At 43.2% G+C, this 12342-nt stretch overlaps 1 protein-coding gene across 7 annotated transcripts in view; it reads right to left on the reverse strand.

Moving 5' to 3' along the window:
• The window catches only part of CEP112 (centrosomal protein 112), a 475548-nt gene that overhangs the window by 108557 nt on the left and 354649 nt on the right, over nucleotides 1-12342 (reverse strand). The gene's annotated exons all lie outside the window — the stretch shown is intronic.

Raw genomic sequence — 12342 nt, forward strand, 5'->3', positions numbered from 1 at the left:
TTTAAAAGTTTGAGGCATAAAATATCTGTTAAGATTATAACATCTTAATATAAACCATCTTCCACCGATTGGCTTGCTGATCAAACAGAAATGACACCTGATCTGTGAAGAGACACACATTACAAAAGGGAAATGAGGAAAACTCTCATTTAAACCGTTAACTGCCTTTGTTTCGTTAACTGCCTTTTAAATAATGCCTACATTTGTTTGTTTTTTTTGTTTTTTAAACACTGAACGAGAGCAAGGATCAAACCCTCATCCTCACAGACACTATGTCAGGTTTTTAACCCACTGAGCCACAAGGGGAACTCCCTGCTTACATTTGTTTAGGGAGCATCAACTCAATTCAGTTACAACTGATGCTGACAATCCTTCTGATGAGTAGGTTTTCTTTGACAGGTAAACTGACACACAAACAGCAAATGTTTTTCTTTCTAATACTGCTAACCCAAAGTTAAGGGAAAAGAAAACAATACAATCTCATTATTTGGTGTGTCATACTTATAGGCTTATTTTTTATTTATTAATTTTTTAAACTCATGGCCACACCCGTGGAATATGGAAGTTGCCAGTTCAGGGATCGAATCCAAGCCACAGCTGCAACTTACGTCACAGCTGGGGCAGTGCTGGATTCTTAACCCATTGTGCCGCAGAGGGAACTCCTAGACTTATTTTTAAAAAATCGCATCTTCAACAACCGGGATCCAGTGAGAAGACCCAATCCTTTCCCTCTAAGGCAATAAATCTGGGGCTGGGGAAGATGACACAATAGCAGAGACTGACATTTTTACTGGGTGGTCTCACTATTTACACCGGCCATCACGGCTTCTTTTTTATTTATTTATTTTTAAATAGGCTAAATCTACTAACAAAAGCAGCAAGTCCTCAACTGAGATGCCCGTCAAGATTTTTTTTAAAGTGACTTCTTTAGAATTACTCAGAATGAATAACACACCCGAAGAGCGTTTTATTAGTGATTCCACAGGGATGGAGAAGGGGCTCTCACCACATACCTACAGACAACCAGCACCAGTTGCTGCCAGGCCACTCATGTATCCACAACACAATGGTATCACTTTTTTTTTTTTTTTTTTACGGCTTGCATTCACTTTCCTATTTTTTTTCACATTCCATGCAAGTGCCTTTTTCCTTTTTTTTTAACACTCATAATTCAGCCTCATGTGATACTGGTATGAAGAAAAGGAGCTCTTTGGGAGGGGGGTTAACCCAACACATATGTTACTCCTCACATCAGGCAACATTCCTTTCAGGTAGAAGCTTTTTAGTTGTTGCAACAAACTGCATGAAGGAGAAATGGCCCTTTGCTATGAGCTTTGGTTACAGTACTTATTAGGCTACTGGTTCAACATAAAAGGCAAAAGTACTGTGGCCCATATAAAACACAAGAGTAGCATTTTCGACAAAGAATACGAACGTTTTCACTTTTTCTCTTTTCTTCTCTCTGTCACCTCTTTTCAGTCTTTTAAAAATGCTAAACAATTTCCTTTTAAAAGTCTTAAAACTGCACTTTTAAGAAAGTTAGTGCTTCCTGGTCTTAACAGAGGTTCCAGGAAAAGAAATCATGTTATTCCAAGACTTTGATGATCTAAGGAAGCTGGAATCTCCTAACACACCTCATTAATGTTTCCCTAGTCACACACAGACTGTCCTGACATTACCCACGTTTCCTCTGAAAGTGGCCAGTATATCTCTACGCAGGAAATTCAGAGCACATTTCCCTCCCTCTGTCACCCCAGACAGCTTCACTTGTGAACGAGTTCTTATCTGGGGGTGGGGGGTGGGTAGAGATCTGGGGTCAAGTTCAAGAACCCCAGCTAGGATGTTTAGGATCAGAGAGGCATTTCCTCATTTGGCCAGTGTGATAACCACATACTCTTGATTCGGTCTCTGCAGAACCTCAGAGACCACCATCTTCCGTGCGAGCCCCGGGAAGAGCAGGCACCCCAAGTCATTCGTTTAAATGTTTATTTTCTTACAAGCCTAATGGTTCGCACGTGCAATCCCTAGAGCCTGCAGCATCATTCCAATCCCCCTCCACAAACAGGGACATTCTCCTTTATTAAAACTGAAGTCATATTTCTCAGTAAGTCAGGATGGCCCCTGTGAGAACGAATGTACACACCTCTTTGTATTGTGAATTAATCTGACCTCCCCCCCCCCCCTTTTAGACTATGAGCTTCCCAAGGGTAACACCCCATCCATATTTTTATTTTTTTGGCTGCGCCCATGGCATGTGGAAATTCCTGGGCCAGCGATCAAACCCGCACCAGAGCCTCTGCAGTGGCAACCTGCTGCACCCCAAGAGAACTCCCTGCCCATATTTTCAAACTTTGTAAAGTGTTGGCACTCTGGTAAGGGTAGTTACTGGTAACATTAACCAACTATATAAAAAACAAGTTGCCTTTCATTTAAAACAGTTGGGTATTTCCACTAAAATTTCTCCAGATTTTCTTTCCCCTCAAACTACGTAACTATATTTCCTCTTACTCTGTCCCTAGATAAAAACGTCCGAGTGTGACCTCGTCTGCTCCCTCAAATGTCTGAAGGGGTGTTCCTTCTTGTTTTCTCGAGAGAATGCATCTATCAGTGTCCTCATTTCTCTTTTCAAATCCTAAGGGGTTGGTCACAATTACTGGACATTCAGTCCTGTCCAAAACATCCACTGAGACATCTGGTCCAGGCCAAAAGGTCCTTGATACTTGGTCCTATCAAAAACGTCCACACTTAAAAAATGTCCCTGGACTCAAATAATCCACAGCGTTTAATTTATACTTGGTTTATAGGATAAATACATAAAAAATACTATTATGTTTTATGGGTCCAATAACTAACTGTGTTGTGTCTGTATTGCTTCAGCAGCCTAGCTGGGCACGGTGCGCGGGGCTAGGTAGACGGGGCGGGTTCAACGCTTACAGGAGAGGGGGATTTACGTTACCCATCACCAAGAAGAGTCCTACAGTGAGAGAGACACGCAGGTCGAGGCTGGGGTCTCACAAGGCTTGGTGCACCAATGTGTCGCGGGCGCTTGGCTGGATGTGGCTGGGGGTCCGACAAGGGCGGAGTTTGACAGGAGCCTGATCAAGCCACCTGTCAAACGGCTGGTGAATGAAATGACTCACTACGGAGTGCTTGCTTGCTCCGGAGCAGGGAGATGGGGCGTGGCTCTCCTAACACTTGGCAGTTGGGTGTAACGGCCACCAGGAGGGGACAACCAGCCCTCCTACAACTACGCCAGGGTTCATGGGATGACTCCCTGGGATCAGTGTCCTCTAGAGGTATGAACCGCGGAAGGCATGTGCTGTGTTTGGAGAGGTTTTGGTGGGTGTGACTCTGATCCTCACCTGCCAGTCAGCGTGGACCCCCTTGCCTTCAGCTGATGCCTATCTACTGGCTGATCCAGCCCGGCCAGACAGGGTGTCAAATCCCTAAGGTATTCGTAAAGTTTCTCCTACCAGTAAACCAGCGATCACTGGTCAGATGGCTACAAAAGAAAAAAAATAACCCTTCTGCTGTGTGGCAATACACATCTTTATTTGGAAGTCCTCTGCAGATTACAGAAGGGAGAGTGTACTCACAAAAAGAAGAGCCAGTGCTACACGCTGATGGTTTTGCTACCCTTTCTTTCAACAGAGAGAGGAGGAAAAGGTACTGGCTCTGTGAAGGCAGGAGCGTCCGCAACGCCCGATGCTAGTCAGGATTCGGACAATGTAATCACTCCAGCTGGGACAGGAAAACATGAGCACAATGTAGATGCTGAAGGGGAAGAAGGAGACCCCCGATAAGCTTAAAGGACGGGCAGCAGCAGAACCAAATGCAAAACCATCGAAAACCTCTCCGTGACGCTCATGGTGAAGGGGTCCCGAAATGCTCTCAGAAAGCAACTCAGAAGGGGCGAGCAAACAGAATGCATGACAGACATCAACCTCCAAAGCCAACTTCATTGCACAGAAGTGAAATTCCAGATGAATTTAAAGTGATCAGATGCAGAAAACCATTTCTTGTGCACGATTCTGGTGCTCAAGATGATGAAAGCATTCTTCCTCACGTGACTTACAATGGTGTTCGGTATGAAGTGTCAGGACCACGTTACTCCGTGACGGCACCTTCGAGGTGGCACCAGCACAGCTCATGCGATTTACTGTGTGTGGTGCAGTGTCACTTTACACCATGCCATTGACTTACGCACTAACAATGAAAACACAAAAAGACACTTGCAAAAACATATATATGAGAAAGTACCTACATGTGCATAGGAAAGAAATCTCAACATTAATCTTTCATGGTGCATAATGGATTTCAAGACTGCAAATAGGAATACGCATATTTGCACATTCGATGAATCCTACCAAATGCACAAGTAAGAGGATGTTTGTTTCACTTTTCACAATCATCGTGGCGAAAATTGTTTCCTTTGGGTCTCACACGGGGGTGTGTGACAACGGGGAGTTAACACCTGTAAGTGTGCAGCCCTGTTGTTTATTTTTTAAAATTTATTTTATTTTATTTTACTGTTAAATAGTTATTTTTATTTTTCCCTTTTAAGCCTGCATTTGTGGCATATGGAAGTTTCTGGACTGGCGGTCATCTGGAGCTGCAGCTGCCGGCCTACACCACAGCCAGAGCAGCACGGGATCTGAGCCGCATCCATGACCTATGCTGCAGCTCATGGAAATGCTGAATCCTTAACCCACTGAACGAGGCCAGGGATCAAACCCACATCCTCACGGATACTAGTTGGGTTCTTAACCCTTGAGTCACAAAGGGAACTCCTGCACTCACTTCCACTGGTGCCTTTGGAAATGTAAACGAAACTTTGGAGGACACAGGGGAGAATGCAGGAGCAAAATCAGATGACCTAACGGATTATGTTGAGAGGGTATGTCCGTGGAAGGCACGGCAGAGGCAGAAGAAGACCAGATGCTCCAAGATTTCCAGCAGGAACTTGGAATGTTTATACCTCAGTAGGCAATGCTGACCACAGGACAAACAACCCAGAGAAGGCCAGGTTTGAATCTGTCCCCAGGTTTAAATCTCAAAGTCATCTGCGAGCCCTTTCTTTTTCAGTTCTCACCCCTAGATAGTTGCCCAGATTTCTTCAGCTCTATTTGACAGGATGCTTATCTAGGTCCTCATTTTTTGCACACGAGGATTCCACACTTTCCCCAGTTGTGTGGTTCTGCAGACCACAGAAGACAGATTTTTTTTCTCAGAAGCTATCTTTTAGTGTCATTCTCCCTCCATCTCTAAAACCATGAATGCCTGACCATCTCCTGGCCCATCAAGGTCACGATGCCTCCACTGGCCCTGAGCCCCTCAGAGGCTCTTGCTCTGCTCAGCATCCTCACTGACAGTGAACACGGCAGCTGCTCCCTGTCAGGCCCTGTGCCCCGCGCCCTCCTGCACGGTTAACAGGTGAGTCGACCACGTCGGGCACTGTGCCGGGGCTTCAACTACTCCACTTCCTTTTCACAATAACCCTCTGGGGCACGAGCCTCACTTTACGGGGTGCTGCTAAGGGTCCCAGAGGTTGCCCGAGGCTGCCCGGCTGGAACATCAGGACATTGGACATGGCCCTGGTCGGCTTCCACCCCGAGGAGGGAGAGAGCGGTGCTGGTGCTGCCTGACCGTCTAGCCCTCTTCTGCCCTCACCCCCACCTCCGCTACCAAGAGGCCCAGCTCCGCACTGCCCCCCTCCCAGGGAGAGGGGCTTTGCCTCTTCTTCACCGAGTCTGGAACGCTGTTCTTCTGCCTACGCTGGGCTACCTTCCTTCAACAGCCTCCAGCGACCCAAGAACTTGCTTTTAATACATTTAGTCTTTAATGTAATGAATGAAAACATGAAAAGAAGGAAGGAAAAAAAAAAGTTTCTCTGTCACAGATTCAACAGTAATAATGATGTCAATGGTTTGCCTATTAGAATATGTGTCAAAAAGAAGTTATGGGTTGAATTACACGCCCCCTCCAAAGATATGTTTAAGTCCTAACCCCCAGAACCTCAAAACATGACCTTATTTGGAAATAGTGTTGTCGTAGATATAATTAGTTAAGATGAGGTCATACTGGAGTAGAGTGGGCCCTTAATCCAATATGACAGGTGTCCTTATAAGAAGAGACACACAGGGAGAGGCTGGCCATGTGGCAATGGACGTAGAGATTAGACAGCGATCCATCTCGGAGCTGAGGAACAGCAAAGATTGCCGGGAAACCGCAGAAGGTAAAAGAGGCAAGGGGAGGTTCTGCCCTGGAGCCCTGAGCGGGAGCAGGCCCTGCCAGCACCTTGACCTCAGACTTCTGGCCTCCAGACCGTGGGACAACAACCTGCTGCTGTCTGAAGCCCCAGGTTTCGGTAATGTGTTACGGCAGGCCTAGGGAACTGATAAACATGGGAAGAAAATTCCCTTGTTTTTCCTGTCTTCTCTCTGAACCCTCCCCCCACCCCCTACCCGCCTTCCCAACCCACCCCCCAACACCACCCCAGTTCCAGAGCTCATGTTATTCGTGTAAAGACCAAGAGAATTTTCATTACGAGACAATCTGGAAAACTGTATCAGGAGAGTACTACACTGCTATACTTATTCATTTGTTTTTTTCTATAATTTTGTTACCTAGTCTCATCAGGTCAGAGAGGAGCCATTCCAATATGATGCTGGCACACTCCTGGATGGTCAAAGAGAAAATGCTGAAGCCTGGAGAGCGGCAGGTGCGCCTGCTTCCGGCACGCCCCTTCGGAGTGGGGATGGACCTCATGCACGCCAGATAAAGCGTCTTTCTTCTTTTTCCTTTTTAACCTTAGGATACTGTGCTCTCTGGAGCCAATACTTATGAAGGAAGAAGTTTAAAACTTTCCGTTTAAACCACTTAGAATGAGAGGATTTACAAAGATCCTGTTTAATGTTCAGCTGACACATTGTCAAAAACATTTATCATGCAACCTTTTGAAGTTTCTTCCACTCCCTTTCAGTTATTAAAACTTGGATTGCAGTTAGTTATCAACAACAAAGCGTACACATGATAGTGTTTTTACAGTGTTTCGGCTTGATTTCTGAACTACTAAGCAAAATTAAATTCTCTGATCCGAAAAACGATTAGTGACCTAGTTTTCATGCTGAATGCACAATACAGCTGATATCTGAAATCACTTCTATATGGACCTAGAGACAGTGTTTAAGGGACTTGGAGATTTCACTTAAGTGTTTCATAACTCCCAATTGCAAGTGTTTATGCTCCAAATTAGAAGCATCTTCAGATATAAGACTATGCCATTTTCAGTTAGGCTGTAATTCTCTCAGTGCAAATTAGGAAACGGTGACCTACATTATCGAGATTTCTCTGGCAACTTCATTCCTAATATAAATATCTCCACATTGAGTTCGCCTTTTTCCAAGAGGGATCAAAACTCTTTCTAGATAATTCAACTGAATGATATTTTTAAAGCACATACAACGTGTTAGACATCATACAGGAAGCAAAATGTGGAGTAAGCCGTGGTCTCACCTTTTAAGGAGCTTATGCTATCATAGAAGGTATGTGATGAGGACGAAAAGCAGAGGAGCAAAGCAAGTGTCTTAAGCGTCCAAGCGAGAGAACAAAAGGAAAAGCACAGGCCAGAGGAAGAAGTTCGGTGACACCACAAAGAAGCAAGCAGATAAATGCAGAATGTGGGATGTTCTACAGGACGGCCGGCTTGGCCTCTGTGAGAAGTCTATAGCGTGGACCGGAAGTCAGGGGGGGTCTGCTTTAGACTGAAGAAGGCGCGAGAGCTGTACCGACCAAACATAACATTCAGACTTCGTTTGGATCTTAATTCAAACCAACCAACCTCAAATGGTATTTTTGAGCAAAACTGGGGTATCTAATTATGAAGCAGGTATTAGATGATACTGAAAGATAACGGGTAGCTTCCTTAGGTCCGACATTGACACCGTGGCTGTGAGAGACAGGGTGCACGTTTTCTGAGAGACATTCTAGAACATGCAGGGTAAAATGACATGTCTGGAATTTGCCTTACAAGATTTTAGCCAAGAGAAAAAGGAGAAAACATTAAATAAACATGGCAAGTCTTGATAATAGGTGAAGAAGCTAGATGATGGGTACACTGGAGCTCATAGTACTATATGCTCTCCTTTTGCGTATGTTTGCAAACTTTCACAGTAAAGCTTAAAAAAAAAAAAAAACCCACGTACAATAAAAAGATACAGGGGGATAAGTACAAGGTGATCAAGAAGGTCTTTTGGCATTTGGGAAAAAACTTGAATAGTAGCCTCAACTGTGACAGGCAGAAGTGGTGAGGGGAGAAGTTGCCTGCTAAAGAAATAGCATTTGCAAAGGTAAATAAAAGGAAATAAACTCACCCATATATGGTCAATTAATCTATGACAAGGAAGCAAGAATATACAATGGAGAAAAAATATTCTCTTCAATACATGATGTTGGCAAAACTGGATGGCTACATGCAAAAGAATGAAACTGGACCACTATCTAAAACCATACACAAAAACAAATTCAAAATGGATAAAGAAATTCTTGAATATAAGACCTGAAAGCGTAAGCCTCCTAGAAGAAAACAAGCAGTAGCTCTTTGATATTGGTTTTAGCAGTATTTTTTTGGACCTGTCTCCTCAGACAAGGGGAACAAAAGCAAAAATAAACAAATGGGACTACATCAAACTAAAAAGCATTTGCACAACAAAGGAGAGCATCGATGAGATGAAAAGGCAACCCACTGAATGGGAGAAGATATTTGCAAAGCATATATCCAATAAGAGGTTAACATCCAGAATGCATAAAGAACCTATACAACTTAATATTTAAAAAACACAAACAGGGAGCTCCTGTTGTGGCTCAGTGGGTTACAAACCCAACTAGAATCCATGAGGATGCGGGTTCGATCTCTGATCTAGATCAGTGGGTTGAGGATCCAGTGTTCCCATAAGCTGTGGTGCAGATCAGAGATGCAGCTTGGATCCCATGTTGCTGTGGCTGTGGTGTAGGCTGGCAGCTGCAGCTCTGATTTGACCCCTGGCCTGGGAACTTCCATATGTCACAGGTGCAGCCCTAAAAACAAAACAAAACAAAACAAAAAAACTCACAAAAAACCTCAAACAACTTGATTGAAGAATAGGCGAAAGAGGAGTTCCCGTTGTGGCTCAGTGGTTAACGAATCCGACTAGGAACCATGAGGTTGTGGGTTTGATCCCTGGCCTAGCTCAGTGGGTTAAGGATCCGGTGTTGCCATGAGCTGTGGCGTAGGTTGTAGACGCGGCTCGGATCTTGTGTTGCTGTGGCTGTGGTGTAGGCCAGCGGCTACAGCTCTGATTTGACCCCTAGCCTGGGAACCTCCATATGCCGCGGGAGCGGCCCAAGAAATAGCAAAAAGACAAAAAAAAAAAAAAAAAAAAAAAAAAAAAAAAGGAGAAGAAAAGAAAAGAAAAAAGAATGGGCAAAAGACATACAGACATTTCTCCAAAGAAGACGTACGGATGGCCAATAGGCATATGAAAAGATGCTCAACTCACTGATCATCAGGGAAATGCAACACAAAACCACAGTGAGATACCACCTCCACCTGTCAGAATGGTGATTATAAAAAAGCCCAAAAACCCTCCAAATGTTGGATTTCTTCTGTGGTGCAGTGGGTTAAGGATCTGGTGGTATCACTGCAGCAGCTGGCTTGCTCCTGTGGTGCAGGATTGATCCCTGGCCTGGAAACTTCCGCATGCTGTGGGCATGGCAAAAAAAAAAAAAAAAAAAAAAAAAAAAAAAATGTTGCTGAGGATGTAGAGAAAAGGGAATCCTTGGGCACTGCTGGTAGGAATGTAAATTGATGCAGCCATTATGGGATAAAATATGAAGATTCCTCAAAAAATTAAAACTAGAACTACCATATCATTCAGCAATTCCACTTCTATGTATTTATCTAAAGAAAATGAAAACAGTAACTTGAAAAGATACATGCACCCCAGTGTTCACTGCAACACTTTATGGTAGCCAAGAAATGGAAGCAACTTGTGTCCACGGATAGATGAATGGATAAAGAAGATGAAGTTTACACACATACACACACACCCCTCCACAGTGGAATATTACTCGGCCATAAAAAATCTTGACATTTGTGAGAACACGGATGGATCTAGAAGGTATTACATTAAGTGAAATGTCAGAGAAAAAAACAAATACCTTATATTCTCATTTATATGTGAAATCTAAAAAATAAAGCAAAACGAAATGAAAACAGACTCATAGATATGGGAAATAAACAGAAGGTTGCCAGGGGGGAGGAGAGAGGGGGAAAGAAATGCGTGAAGGGAAGTAAGAGGTATAAATCTTCAGTTACAAAATAAGTCTCGGGGAGATGGTACACAGTATAAGGAATACGGTCAGTAATATTATAACGACTTTGTATGGAGACAGATGGTTCCTAGACTTACCATGGTGATCATTTCATAGCGTACGCAAATGTCAAGTCACTATGCGGTACACCTGAAACTAACACGGTGTTATGCATCAGCTCTGTTTCAACAATGATTCAACAAAAAGACATGGTAAATATATATACAATAGAACATCATCTAGCCATAAAAAGAATGAAATACTGCCATTTGCAACAACATGGGTGGACCTAGAGGGTATTATGCTAAGTGAAATAAGACAGAAAAAAACAAATACCATATGATTTCACTTATATGTGGATTCTAAAACACAAGCTAACAAAACAAAACAGAAAACTGGTGATTGCTAGAGAGGAAAATAGGGGGTGGGTAAAATAGTTTGGTGAAGGGGATTAAGAGGAACAAACTTCCACTTAGAAAATAAATAAGGCATGAGGAGACAACGTATACAGCATAGGTAACACAGTCAATAATACTGTAACAACTTCATATGGTGACTTACTGCGGTATCATTTCAAAATGTATATAAATATGGGATCACTATGATGTACACCTGAAAATAATGTGCTATTGTATGTAAAGTATACTTCAATTAAAAAGGTTAAATAAGAGGAAAATGGGGGTATACTTAGCAAAGAACGTGTAATTCAAAGGAGCAGCCCCTGGAATAGGTGAGGTCCTGAAGGGCAGGCATGATCTGAGCACAGGAGCCTTAGGTAACCGGCCAAGTTTACACTTAATTGGTAAAGAGGTGATGGGCTTTTCTGCAACGCTTAAGTTCAAGAAAACGATACACGATTGCTTCCTAGACATCAATAACTCTCATACCGGGCTTGGCAGGTACAAAACTGGGTATGTTATCAGTTCTCTTACTTTCTCCCCATCCTTCCACTTACCCACCCCTTTGCCTAAGTCTATTTCTCTTCCTTATATAGTCATATCTATATTAATGGAACCCATATTCACCTAGTCATCCAAATATTAGGAACCCAGAGGCCATCCTGAATTTCCCTGCCCTTAACCTCTCATTCAGTCATTCATCAGCCTTCTAAACATTTCTCCTCCCCTCCTGACACTGCTCTTGTTCATCCTCATGGGAATGACAACCGCACTCATAGATCTCATCTTTCCAATTCACTGTCGCCAGAACGATAGACCTAATTATCAAGTTTTCTTTACTTCAAAGAACAGTATCACCACCACCCTTACAATCCATCTAATGACCCAAGGGAAAAACTCGGGAGGTATCCTTGATGACTTGCTTTTATTCCACTTATTCCCTCCCATAGAGACCGTCTTCATTACTAAGCACCGTGGGTTCAATCTCTTAAACACCTTTTGATTTGGTCCACTTATGTCATCTCTGCTGACATTCTTGGATTATACCGGCACCACCCTTGCCCATTCCTTGTGCTGCAGCGACACTGGTTCTCTTAGTTTGTCACATGTGCCTCTCTCTCCCATCACAGGGCTTTGCACGTTCGGCTCTATCTGGAGCACGAGTTTGCCACTTAACAGTTATCTTTCTCCACACATCCTTTAAATCTCAGCTTAAATGTCCCTCTTGTGGAGAAACCTCCCAGTCAGATCAGCTCTGATGCACTCCTACAGCACCATGTGCCTCTCCTTTGTAGCCCCCTTGGGATAATATTTTACATTTATTTCTGTGATGATTTTATTTAGCTGGAACCTGTATCTTCTTCTAGCCATATTTTCCACGAAGGCAGGGGCTGTTCTTGGCAGTAAGGGACTCTAAAGATCATTGTATTTAAAAAAAGTCATTCTGTTGGGAAATAAAACTTACTGGTGGGGATGTAGAGAAAATCTGTAATATTTCTGAATTCCAATCTGAATGTACAATAATGAACATTTATGCTCCTAAATACATAGCAAAAATATTAATGATGAAATTATGAGGCATCTAATTTGATAA

Source organism: Sus scrofa, chromosome 12 (assembly GCF_000003025.6).
Source record: "Sus scrofa isolate TJ Tabasco breed Duroc chromosome 12, Sscrofa11.1, whole genome shotgun sequence".
NCBI lineage: Eukaryota > Metazoa > Chordata > Mammalia > Artiodactyla > Suidae > Sus > Sus scrofa.